Below are 14,586 nucleotides of genomic sequence, written 5' to 3'. Positions count from 1 at the left end.
ATAACAAGGAACCCTACAGCGTCCTTTGACATGGGCTGACTTGACCCTTATCATACAAAATTCATGTGCCACAAAGAGACCCTTGGCATTAACCAATCGATTAACGAAACCCCTACAACTTATAACAACAAATCCTCACATCATTCCTGATATCTAGACTCCTAAGTACCTACGTAAGAAATACCACGCTCTTCCTAGCCACAATAGAATTTGGATACCAGAAGCAAAGAGATCCCAAAGGAACCTCATAAATTCATAACCTCTCCGAGATGTTCCCGAAGTCCTTTTGGGAATATCACCTACATGCCAAGTTGAGTTCGGAAACCGACTCAACTCATGGAACCATTTCCATAGCCAGACCACCAAGGCCACTTAGCACAATCATAAGCACCGAAAGTGCCGGTCAATGGAATGACCCTGTAAGTGTGAGAGTTATCAGACCAAGATTCGAACATCAGAGAAATACCCATCAAACTCATCAAGAGGAAAGGCTAAGTGTCCATAGGACCACTGACTACTAAGAATCGAACAAACCCACCCTCAAGGATCGATACCTCCTACCTCGACTCGAAGACTTACTAAAAAACAAACAGAGATCGACATCCCACTCGTTCTGAATCTTGTAGTAAGAAACTCCCAAGACAGCCTAAGAACTATAAGACCAACTGCAACACGTGACCTTAACCTTAGTGACCATAGTGTTCACGTTAAGGTTAGAGACCCTACATTTGGGACGCCAAGTACATAAGTTCTCAATAACCATGACCATCCATTCACCACCCCATATAGGGTACAAATGAAGACTTCCGTACGACACTGTCATTGACCCCGAAAACACCAGGGAGACAACTAAAGAGATCACCCAAACTCGAGCATGACTAGAGGCATCTAGAACCGACAAAAGAACTATGCAAGTAAGTAACAAAGGCCCTTGGAATCCCAAGTCAATGACCGTGTACTACTAAAAGCCCCCATTTGGAACAAGAAAATACGCTTTGGGAAAGTGTAGGAAATTGAACCTTAGACTCATCGAACCTTTGTAAGTCCTTGTTAGGATTGGTCCAATGGCTTATGAAACTCTGACTACCTCTTCAACCCGACAAAGTACACCCTGTCATTCATGTGTCCAATCTAAAGAAATACTTATCTGACGAAACTTTCATTGCCCCGCTTGACGTAATGGAAGGGAATAAAAATCTCCGTTCCATCGAAGAACTCACAGAAGTAACGAACATGGGAAACCATAGGAGCCAGGCCAAACGCTAGTAACAAAGGTCCGATGAAACACTAAAAAAACATAAATTCCCCTAGGAACGAGGAGACTAGACAAAACTGAGACAACCTCATCTTTTTGCTAGTTCTTAAGGATTGCTTTTGAACGGATTTTGGGACGAAATTCCCTTTAACAGGGGGATGATGTCACAACTAGCAAATTAGGGTTATGTTTCTATCCTTGTGTAAGATAATTTCTTAGTGTAATCTTGTAACCCTACTTTTGGAATAAATCAAACTTAAATGCTCTATAAGTTATACATCCAAGAATTGTAATTCTAGTCAAAACTTCTTAATGTAGCCTAAGAAGTTAACTCAATAAGCTAAGTCCACTCAACTTTGGGCCTTTGCCCAAGCTTCTCGGCCCAAGCCCCTATTTGGGTCAAGACTCTCTTATTGGGCCCTAATGGGCCGATAACCTCTCAAATTGGTCCTATTGGGCATAAAGCCCTCTAATGGGCCTTGTAAGCTTGAAAACCATTATTGGGGCCCTATTGGGCTAAGAGCTCTCATTTAAATTCCATAAAATCTTACTTGGGCCGAAAACCCCTTAGTTGGGCCAATACCCTTCCTAGAACATTTTTGGGCTGAAAACGCCTTGGGTCAAGTCAAGCTCGAAGCCCACCAATCATTTTGGGCCAAGAAACCCTTAAATTTGGATTAGCCTATCTAGAAAAAAAAGGGAGGAATTTTCTATGAAAGCCACCACCATATTACCCACCATGTCTCCAAGTCCTTAACCATCATACATCTAGGAACTACCCATCAATCTTTTAAGAGGTCAAACCTCTTCACCCCTCCCCCCTCCTCCTGATTCGGTCAACTTTCCCCCTTCCCCTATCCACTTTCACTTTCTACTTTCACTCCCATCTCATTTGTCTCTCAAAGTCTTCATTGTTCCTCTCAAGAGATTTTCGAGTTCTTCATCATCAAAGGTTGATTCTTAAGCTCTTTGGTAAGTCCATGATAAACTCTAATGTTTTATTTCAAGTTTTTACAAATATCTTTCCTCTTACAACTCCATTTTCGTGAATATGGAGCTTAGATCGACCACCATTTGGAGATTCCTTCCAAGCTCAAGCTAGAATTCGAAAATCCTTCATCTTCTTCATCTACATCTTGAAAACCCCAAAGTGAGCTTCATAACCCACTATTTTCATGTTTTCATGCTCTTTGTGGGGGTGGGGGGGGGGGAATACAAGGTAAAGTTTCGGTTAACCATTGGATAATTGCATGGACCATTGTGTTGTGTGTTTAACTCTTAGGTTTTTACTTGAACATGAAGTTTATCACTTAGATCTTCATTAGGAACATGAGAAAAGTATTGTTAACATAAATATTGCTTGAAAACCGTAGATATGTGGCTATACACTCCAAAAATAGCAAAAATGAGTCTTGTGTGCAAACACGTATAACATAAACTAAATTTCCAGTCTTCCACAGAAAAGTTATAGTCTACTTATCGACTATTTTGACCCCCTTGAATGTATTATTTTTCAAAACTGTTTTACATGCAAATATGTCATATTTACACCTTTCCAAAGACTATTCGAACACATTCATATGATTTTCTACAATTTTTGACGATTTTTAGAAAACTGCCTATCATTTCAGAAATGATTTCGGACTAGTCTGTGAAGATGAGCATTTTCACACTGGTTTGAGCTCGCTAAAAATTTCACCAAAAATTATGAACAAATTACACTCAATTTCTAAACTTTCAGAGTTTACGGATCCAAATTTCGATTTACGATGATTTTTTTTTTATAATTTTTCTTAAAAGGGGACAGAAAAGTCAAAAACTAGAAAATTTTCCTCATTATACTAAATGTTGATATTTGTGTTTAGATATAAGTTATGTGTTATTATATGAATCGTGACTCATTAGGATCCCACTAAATAAAAAGATGTGTGTTGCAACGCTTTCAAACCAATTACGACTCGTCATCGATTATAAAGCCTGATATTTTACTAGAAACGATTTCACTCGTGATTTAGCCGTAAACTTGAATTCACTATTTGATGGCTTTAGACCAAAGATACTATGCTAGTTTCTCAACTCATGATTACAACTAGATATGTACTCTAACGAGTATTTATAAAAAAATATTACAAATAATTTATTATGATATGGTGAATAAAACGGAATTCATCACATAAAGATTCGCGTGTTATAATTTGCCATCATAAGGCAATTATAACAGGAATAATAAGCTGCAAGTCATAAACTGCAGCCGTAAATTCACACAAGTTACATTATTTATAATAATATATAATGGGACTCAATATTGCGTAAGTCTTGCTATGGCTATTGTGAGACACTCCTTCATCGCACCTATTTAGTGTACACCGTAAGTACTTAGTTATAACCTGAGTCTCCTGGAGGGAGGGCGTGATTTTGTGTATAGATCTAAACAGGGTCGATGCCCCACATCTGAGTTGTTCCCTACAGCTTGACAGACCCGTCTAAGGTGACAAATATCCTATTAGAAACCAACCCCGAAGAACGTCAAGACAGGCGCTTTAGTCACACCAGTATGGTTATAACGACTTACGTAGAGAAGGATTACATTAACTTGGATTTACGAAGAATATACACACTCCTAGTTCTTATAAAATACGCGACCATGTTTCATCGATTTTATAAACTAATTCCACCATTCTGGTGTTAAGGTTTTAAGACCACAACCAGTTACATACAATGGAAAATATCAGATTTTCTGGGGATATACTCTATATACTACAGATTACATACACCAGAAAATATTGGATTTTCTAGGGATATACTCTATACACTATAAATTACATACAATAGAAAATTTCGGATTTTCTGGGATGTACTCTATACACTACAAATTACATACAACAGAAGCCATTGGGTTTTTTGGGAACATAAATCTTTATACAGAAAATGCATAATTTTCTGGAAGGCAACCCTTTATACAGAAAATGCAGAATTTTCTGGGAACACAACTCTTTATACAAAAAATGCAGAATGTTTTGGGAACAAAACTCTTATATACAGAAAATGTAGGATTTTCTAAGAATACACTCTTTCTATTTCAAATAAAGGAAAATAAATAAAATGCATGCAATTATACCCGATTTTACTTCTTTCTATAGAAAATATTTGATTTTCTGAAAGTTTTACAACTTGTAATAAAAAAAAGATATTACAAAGTTTTCTTACAAATATGCTTATGAACTCACCAAATTTTTAGTTGACGCTTTTCCAAATGACTTGTATTTTCAGGGACACAGTGAACATGTACTCGAGCCTTAGATCGGGATATATATATATATATATATATATATATATATATATATGCAACCCTACTTTATGTTATTTTTGTCTAATCGATAAACAAGTACAAATTATAATATAATGAATGTTGGTATATTGTAATGTATGACGTTTGGTTGCTATGTTTCATTCATATTCAATTGTTATGATACTGTACATGAAGTCATCCGCCTCCAAACGTTTCCTCCGTTCTTGTTTGGGGGTATGACACACTAGCATGCATTTCTAACAAATAATATATCAATAGATAAAAATAGTTGGATTTTTGAGAATTACTTTCCTTTCTGAGCTCACCCTGGCTGCATGCATCACCTCCATTTACTCTTTATATCATTTCTTTTATAAAAATATTGTTTCAGATATTCATATCCTTAGTTTGAGTCTGGAATTACACAAGTGTTCATCCAACTCGCTCAAACTAAGGCTCTGATACCAACTTGTAACTACCTGAAATTTAAAGACAACTTTTTTTTTTTGTTTTTATTTATCGAAATATAAGTTTTACAAAACAACACAATTCATTATTATATGAAAGAGTATATTAGCTGAAGACTATAAAACTTTATTGAAGCTTCGATGCTGATACAGTCATGCGGGAGCGTTTCCACGATCTGATGAACAACCTACAAAGCAATTATTCAACAACTATAAGCCGAGGCTTAGTGAATTCCCTAGAAATATTCTATACCACAACACATATACAATGCATACACATAATGACCTTCAACATATATTTGGTTGCCCTATCTTTTCCTACAACATATAGCTGGACCGCACCTTGGCCTTTAGAATAAAGCTAGTCCGCCTGAGTCTATTGGTCTTCAGCTCAAGGCTGGTCCTCCCTCAACTCCATATATAATAACATACACATATAACAACAGTCCACATAAAAGAAAACTAACTATCCTAGCCTAATCACCTAAGTGCATACCACAAGGTAGCTTTATCCTAACTTACAAAGGATACATATTGGAGTTTACAATATAGTGAGAAGAACTCACCTTGATAGATTTTTCGAGGATTAACAGTCAATTAAACAGTTTACTTGACGACCAACACTTTAACGAGGATTAAAATATATTACAATAGTTTACTAGTTCAATGGAAATATGAAATGTATGCTAGAACTAATACTAATCTGAAACAATACCGATAGTTATATCAAATAAGGACCGACACACTACTAGAAAAACAGCCTTTTACAACGCTCATTGCACGTCGTAAAATGCTCAGACGACAAGCAAATGCGCGTCAAGTGTCACACCCCGAAAACCGAAGGCGGAAACATTTCCGGGGTTGACTCCACGTTGAGTATCAAATCCAATGTACATAGTAAGTAAAGTGAAACAAACATTACATTACATATTAAAAGTTTTACAATTTGTTTCAAAAGACACAGTTTATACAGTTGTGATACATAATATAGATATAAACAAAATGAACGAGCCTTGTACGCACACGATCCTGAACCAAGTAAGTCTTCGGGTACCTATACTATTGTTGACCTGAGAACACAAGCAGTTTGAAAATCAGCATAATGCTGGTGAGTTCATAAGTAGTTTTGTTTTGTGAAAATGTTTATGTTTTCTTTCTGTTTCTGAAAATGTAACACACGCCAAGAAAATCCCATATTTTCTTAAAAGTTGGTTATTGTATCACAAAAGTAAAGTATAATTTGATTATCCACTTCATTATTCTATTCCTTTTATGTACCAGTGTATTCCCAGGAAAGTCCCATACTTTCCTGAATTGTTAGTTATTGTAAAAGATGTAATGTTATTCAGTTGGTTACACTTTTCTGGTTTTGTATATGTTACCCAGGAATGCCCCATGCTTTCCTGTATGTTGGTTTTTAATGTGAAAGATGTATTCCGCTAAACCTGGTTATGTACAAAGTTTCCCCAGGAAGGTCCCATACCTTCCTGAATATTGATTATCTTATGTTAAAGATGTAAAGGATGTAAAAGATGTAAACCGAAACCTGGTTATCTGAAAAATGCAGTAAGTGTTTCATTATTACTATAAGTAAATCTCTGTTATCCTAGTTGCGAGTTCCATAACCATACTAAAGACTGAACCTGTGGCAATAAGTAGTCCACAACCTTGTAGCAATAAGTAGTCCACAATCCTTATGACTTTCGTCACCCTTGAACCATTTCGGTTCGGATGTAGCTAGCAGCCAGGTGTGGGGTAGTCAGCCCCGTATAGATCTATACACTCAAGTCACGCTCTCTAAATTCCAGAGATTCTGGTTACGGGTGTAGTCCTCCACTCGCGTATCTCTGTGGAGTGTTCGCAGAGGACGTGTCTCCAATCATATGGAATAACAAATTTACTAGTAATAATAGGATAATCCTCCATTCGCGTATCTCTGTGGAATGTTACCGAGGACAAGACAGTGTACGAAATATATTGTTCATGTGTTATAAAGTCATGCTTTTAACTTATAAAATGTGGAAACCATTTGTGAAATATATAAAACATAACAGTTTATAAAACCCATTTCAGAAATAAATGTTTAAATGATCTGTATATTCTATTAGTTATCAGTTGTGTAATCAATATTAAAAGCATATGAAATGTGAAACACACACATGGAAATAAGTTTTGAGTACAAGAAAACCCTTGTACTTTGCTTGTGCTCCCCCCTGAAAACAGTGAAAAACAGTGAAAAAGGTAGGGGTATGAACTCACCGGACTCGGAAATGTGTCGGTTTTGGATACTAGACGTTGGTTCGGGGATTGTTTACTCGCGATGTCCCTATGTAAAATGTAATATTGCCATATAATACTAATTAGATTTACAATCACTACTTATTTAGGACATTACACTCCAACGAGGTTAAACACCTCAAAACGAGCGTTTGGAGTGACCCGGGTGACATCTACGGATGAAATATGGCACTAGGGACTTGGGACTTGAGTTTACTCTCCATAAGTAAACATTTAAATGAGTTTACAACCACAAAACACACCCACACATGAGTTTACGGCCGTAAACTCATGTTGGTGAGATTTTGAGCGTTTAAGGGCTAAAATGGACATGGGGATTGCTAGAATGGATATCTAAAATGCCTTGGAACACTTGGAATGAATTAACATCATTTAAAAGGGAGTTTACGGCCGTAAACTCACCCATGGCAAAGAATGACTAATTTGAACTACAAAGGACAATCACATGTGATTCTAACTAATTTTCTAAGCATTGTTATGAATTTAGGTTACCATTTAACAAACTTTTAGGAGTTTACGGCCTAGAGGCATGTTCTATGGCCGTAAACTCTCCTTATGCTCTTGAAAAATTAGTTTTTGATGCTTAAAACATTCATATGTAATTCTAGAAATTTTTCCAAGCCTTTAGGGTGGTTTAAGACATCATTTGACACACTCATAGGAGTTTACGGCCTAGGAGGAGTTCTTTGGCCGTAAACTCACTTATGTAGGGCATTTGGTGTGATTAAGGTCTCCAAATCATTTTTAGATGAATCTAGGATTTACCACAAGGCCATTGGTTGAGTTTCAAAGCATTTGGACATGTTTAAAGGCACTAAATCCCCATTAAAGAGGAGTTTACGGCCCAAGAACATACCTTGGCCATAAACTCTCTTTTGTCCCTCATAATTCATGTTTTAATTGATATAAGTCTAGATTTGCAAGCCTTATAGTCATATCTAGGTCCCAACTTTGATTTGGAAGGGTAATTTAGCTTAAAAACCCCATTTAATGGAGTTTACGGCCCAAGCTTGCTCCTTGGCCGTAAACTCATGTTCTTGGTCCCAAAACTCAAATAATTCATCAAATTGAAGGCTAAAGATGTTGAATAACATGCTAGGGAGGTTACCTCAAGGATTTGAAGCCTTAAACTTGAGATTTGGACCTTAATTCTAGCTTGAGGAGAGAGGTTGTGAGAGTTTAATGAGAAATTGGCCAAAGGCTTCAAATGATGTCTTAAAACACTTTATATAGTGTTCGGGAATTGAACACGACGGAATTCTACCTGATACCGACGTTAAGTGGGGCTTTTGGTCATACCCGACCAAATTGTCGTGACTCGATATGGTCGATTCTATAATTATTCCGATTACTAAAGTGGGGTGTTAAAATGATTTCTAAATGTATTAGGACACCCATTAAGTCATTTTAGGTTGATATAAACTAATGACTTAATAAAATGGCGAAATCGGAAACGAATTTGAAAATGACGTTTGGTTGATCAAATTGGATTACAAGTTGAGGTACAAGAAGTGATATGAAATTTCGGGTTGTTACATTATCCCCCCGTTAGAGGGAATTTCGTCCCGAAATTCAAGACAAGAAATAAGATAAAATACAAATCATGGATCTAGAAAGTGTTGTGGATACTTCTGTTTCATCGAGTCTTCTCGCTCCCAAGTGAACTCCGGTCCCCGCTTAGCATTCCAGCGAACCTTCACCAACGGGATGCGACTTTGTTTCGTACGTTTGACTTCTCGATCCATGATTTCGATTGGTTCCTCCACAAAGTTGAGGTTTTCATCGATCTCAATCTCGTCTAACAGAATCACTAGGGTTTCATCGGATAGGCACTTCTTGAGGTTTGAAACATGAAAGACGGGATGGATGTTACTGAGTTCGTGAGGTAAATGAAGCTTATAGGCTACTGGACCAACTCTGGCGATGATTTCAAAAGGTCCAATGTACCTCGGATTAAGTTTCCCACGCTTACCGAAACGTACAGTGCCTTTCCAGGGAGAGACCTTCAACAGAACACGGTCTCCAACCTGGAATTCTAGTGGTTTCCGCCGATTATTAGCGTAACTCTTCTGGCGATCGCGCGAGGCCTTTAGTCGTTCACGGATTTGGATAATCTTCTCAGTGGTTTCACGGATGATCTCAGGACCAGTAAGAGCACTGTCGGGGACTCGACTCTTGGCTAACTGTGTATCTCCCACCTCGGCCCAGCACAGAGGGGATCTGCACTTTCGACCGTATAGGGCTTCGAACGGGGCAGCCCTAATGCTTGTGTGGTAACTGTTGTTGTATGAGAATTCAATCAAAGGTAGATGTGCGTCCCACGACTTTCCAAAGTCAATGACACATGCCCTAAGCATGTCCTCAAGGGTTTGGATTGTTCTCTCACTTTGTCCGTCGGTCTGAGGATGGTATGCTGTGCTCATGTCTAGTTGGGTTCCAAGGGCTTTCTGAAGAGACTGCCAAAATCGGGAAGTAAACCTGCTATCTCGATCCGAGATAATGGATGTAGGTACACCGTGCAGTCGGACTATCTCCTGAATATAAATCCGTGCGAGTCTTTCCATCTTGTATGATACTTTGATTGGAATGAAGTGAGTTGACTTTGTCAAACGATCGACAATCACCCAAATGGTATCATACCCACTCGAGCACTGGGGTAGTTTGGTGATGAAATCCATGGTGATCATCTCCCATTTCCATTCAGGTATCTCAAGTTGCTAGAGCAGACCCTAGGGTTTCTGGTGTTCAACTTTTACCTTGGCACAAGTCAGACACTTGCCCACAAATGAAGCTATCTCAGCCTTCATATTTGGCCACCAATATTGTTTCTTGAGATCTAAGTACATCTTGTCAGAGCCCGGGTGAACAGAGTATCTGGTTCTGTGTGCTTCCTCCATGACTTATTCTCTGAATCCTCCGGATTTGGGAATCCAAATCCGATCCATGAAACAATGGACTCCGTCACTTCTGATCTCAAGTTTCTTTTCCATTCCTCTCAAAGCTTCATTTGACATGTTCTCGGGTTTAAGGGCTTCTAACTGAGCTTCTCGGATTTGCATGGGTATGTTGGAATAGATGGTTATTGACTGGCTCTTCACCTTGTTACTTGTACTCTCCTTTCGGCTAAGGGCATCTGCTACCACATTGGCCTTGCCGGGATGGTAACGGATTTCACACTCATAATCACTGAGTAATTCTACCCATTGCCTTTGTCTCATGTTCAAGTCTTTCTGGTCGAAGATGTGTTGCAGGCTCTTATGGTCAGTGAAGATCGTGCACTTGGTTCCGTAAAGGTAATGCCTCCAAATCTTCAATGCAAAGACTACGACTCCTAGCTCCAAGTCGTGTGTGGTATAGTTGACCTCGTGTGCTTTCAACTGTCTAGAGGCATAAGCAATTACTTTTCCTCTCTGCATAAGCACACAGCCTAAACCTTGAGTAGACGCATCGCAGTAAACAACAAAGTCCTCTGTCCCTTCGGGTAGGGACAGGACAGGCACGCTGCACAAAGCTTTCTTCAATGTCTGAAATGCGGTTTCTTGTTTATCACCCCAACAAAAGGGTACACCTTTCTGTGTTAGAGTGGTTAGAGGTTTGGCGATTCGGGAAAAGTTTTGGATGAATCTTCGATAATAGCCAGCGAGACCCAAAAATTGCCGGATTTCTGTGGGTATCTTCGGTGCTGACCAATTCTCTATTGCCTTAATCTTGGAAGGATCGACATGAATACCCTCCTCACTCACCACGTGACCAAGGAAAGTTACCTTCCGTATCCAGAACTCGCATTTTGAAAACTTCGCGTATAATTTCTCGGATCGCAGGGTCTCCAACACTAGCCTCAAGTGTTGTTTGTGGTCTTCTTTACTTCGGGAATAGATGAGTATGTCATCGATGAACACTATGACAAACTTATCCAAATAAGGACGACACGCCCGGTTCATAAGGTCCATGAACACCGCCTGTGCATTGGTTAGACCAAAGGGCATCACTAGGAACTCGTAGTGTCCATATCGAGTCCTGAAAGTTGTTTTGGACACATCACTTTCATGAACTCGTAATTGATGGTACCCTGACCGAAGATCTATCTTAGAGAAGTACGTGGCTCCTTGGAGTTGATCGAAAAGGTCATCTATTCGTGGAAGAGGATATCGGTTTTTGACAGTCAACTTGTTCAGCTCACGATAATCGATACACATACGAAAGGATCCATCCTTCTTCTTGACAAACAAAACCGGAGCTCCCCAGGGTGAGGAACTCGGTCTAATGAATCCTTTGTTAAGCAACTCGTTAAGTTGACTAGATAACTCCTGCATCTCTGCTGGAGCTAAGCGATACGGAGACTTCGCTACAGGAGTAGCCCCAGGAATTAGGTCAATACGGAACTCGACCTGACGCTCGGGAGGGATTCCTGGAAGCTCTTCGGGAAACACATCAGGAAAATTACAGACCTCGGGGATGCTCGCTAGGTCTTTAACTTCTTGTTTCTCGTTGATTACATGGGACAAGAATGCAACACAGTCCTTTCGCAGGAGTTTCTGAGCTTTGAAGCAGGAAATGATACGAAGGTTGGAACCGAGTTTATCGCCATAGATCACTAGGGTTTGACCCGAAGGAAGGTTGAGACGGATGGCTTTTTCGAAGCAAAGGATATTTGCATGATTGGGACTCAACCAATCCATGCCAATGATGACATTAAAGCTCTTTATGGATACTGGCATAAGATCGATAGGAAATGAATGGTCGTTCAAGGTAAGAGTGCAATCTACGAATACCTCACTCACACTTTCTTTCTCTCCGTTTTCCATCTCGACGGTAGATATTTCGGTTAGAGGTTGGGAATCATGTTTTAGGTTATGTTTGAATGCATGACTAATAAAACTTCTTTCAGCACCCGAATCGAAAAGAATATTAGCATACGAGTTGTCGAGAAGAAACGTACCCGAGACAACATTGGGATCGACGACCGCTTCTTCGCGTCCCATAGCAAGGACCCTTCCGGTGTTGCCAGCAGTAGTCTTCTTGGGGCAGTTCCTTTTAAAGTGTCCGGCTTCACCACAGTTATAACAGGCTTGACCGACGCCTGTTCCAGAGGATTGATTTGCTGATTAGGTCGGAGCTTTGCAGTATGGAACGGTGTGTCCCTTCTTACCACAGTTGGTACAGGATAGTTCTCGACAAGGACTAGGGTTGTGGTGATACTTGCATTTTTCACAAAGAGGGAGGTTACCAACATATTGGTTGGTAGGAGTTGGAGCTGTGGATCCCACAGCGGAAGCAGTAGCTACGGGGGTAGTAGCAGCATGAACCGCTACTGTTTGTTGTCTTTTGGAGGAGCCTTGGGAAGATTGACCGTTCTTCTTCTTCTTCCAGAATTTCCTTTTCTCACCACTGCTTTTGGTCGACTCAAGGGTAACAGTGGTGGCTTCCTCAACATCATCACTGTGGTGAATTATGGCTTGGGCTAAAGTCGTAGCACTATCATAAGTATTTGGGCGAGCAGCTAAGACATGACCTTTTGTCGGATTGGTTAGCCCCCAAATAAACCTCTCGATCTTTTTGCTTTCAGGGGTGACTAGACCAGGGCAACGAAGGGCAAGATCATCAAATCGGGAAGTGTAGGCAACAATGTCAGAACCTTTCATCTTCAGGTTCCAGAGCTCGTGCTCTAGCTTTTGCATTTCACCTCGGGGACAATATTCAGCAAGGAGGAGTTCTTTCATAGCCTCCCAGCTCCTGGCATTGGCTACAGGGATGGTTAAGGATTTGACTCATCCATTCCACCAAGTCAATGCTTTATCAAGGAAGGTACAAGCTGTGAACTTGACCTTATCGGACTCAGCACAGGCACAGATTTCGAAGATGGATTCGATTCTCTCGAACCATCGGGATAAGGAAATGACACCACCAGTGCCATTGAAGAAAGAAGGCTTCGCATTCATGAAGTCCTTGTAGGAACCCTCCTTATGGCGTTCCTGGTTACCATCTTGATTCTGATTACTGCCTCGTGAACCACCAGTGTTTAGCTGGGACATGGCAGCTGCCACCGCGGCGGTAACAGCTGTTTGAAATAATACGGGATCGATTTCAGGAGGAGGTGGCGGAGGGTTGTTAGAGTTGGATCTTCTTCTGGGAGGCATCTTGATCTAATAAGATCAAGAAAGAGAGAGGATGATAAGTCCTCTGAATTGAATCGAGAGATATGACAGATATTAATTCTAAATAAGTGATAAAACAAGAAAGAGTTATTGAAGCAGGTAAACTATCGCTAATGGAACGATCGGGGGTCTATACGTGTACGATGATTCGAGAAATACTCCCATAGTATTTCATGGTTTGCTACGATACTGGCTCGTTGTTTGTGGTATTAGGGTAAGTTTTAGGCATGCCGCATACCACAGTCACTCCCAAGCACATGTTGGCCGTGTCTCGAATGAATATAGTTGGCCAGGCTATATTGACCCTAGACACGACTACATAACTGCCCAGGTTTAACCGCAGTACACAACACCCATTTACTTATGTTTTGTTCTACTTATAATTACGAATCTTGAAGGTTCGGTATACTTGTATACTTTTGAAAATACTTGTAGTCTGAAGATACTTTTATTTCAGAGAACTTAGGCCCTTTAGTGTTTATAGTTTTATACCATGTAAGGTTTGGTATACTTTATTCACTATAAACAAGGGCTCTGATACCAATCTGTCACACCCTGAAAACCGAAGGCGGAAACATTTCCGGGGTTGACTCCACGTTGAGTATCAAATCCAATGTACATAGTAAGTAAAGTGAAACAAACATTACATTACATATTAAAAGTTTTACAATTTGTTTCAAAAGACACAGTTTATACAGTTGTGATACATAATATAGATATAAACAAAATGAACGAGCCTTGTACGCACACGATCCTGAACCAAGTAAGTCTTCGGGTACCTGTACTATCGATGACCTGAGAACACAAGCAGTTTGAAAATTAGCATAACGCTGGTGAGTTCATAAGTAGTTTTGTTTTGTGAAAATGTTTATGTTTTCTTTCTGTTTCTGAAAATGTAACACACGCCAAGAAAATCCCATATTTTCTTAAAAGTTGGTTATTGTATCACAAAAGTAAAGTATAATTTGATTATCCACTTCATTATTCTATTCCTTTTATGTACCAGTGTATTCCCAGGAAAGTCCCATACTTTCCTGAATTGTTAGTTATTGTAAAAGATGTAATGTTATTCAGTTGGTTACACTTTTCTGGTTTTGTATATGTTACCCAGGAATGCCCCAT

The sequence above is a fragment of the Lactuca sativa genome, chromosome 2, assembly GCF_002870075.4.
Source record: "Lactuca sativa cultivar Salinas chromosome 2, Lsat_Salinas_v11, whole genome shotgun sequence".
Lineage (NCBI taxonomy): Eukaryota > Viridiplantae > Streptophyta > Magnoliopsida > Asterales > Asteraceae > Lactuca > Lactuca sativa.
Note: the sequence above shows the minus strand (reverse complement) of the source record.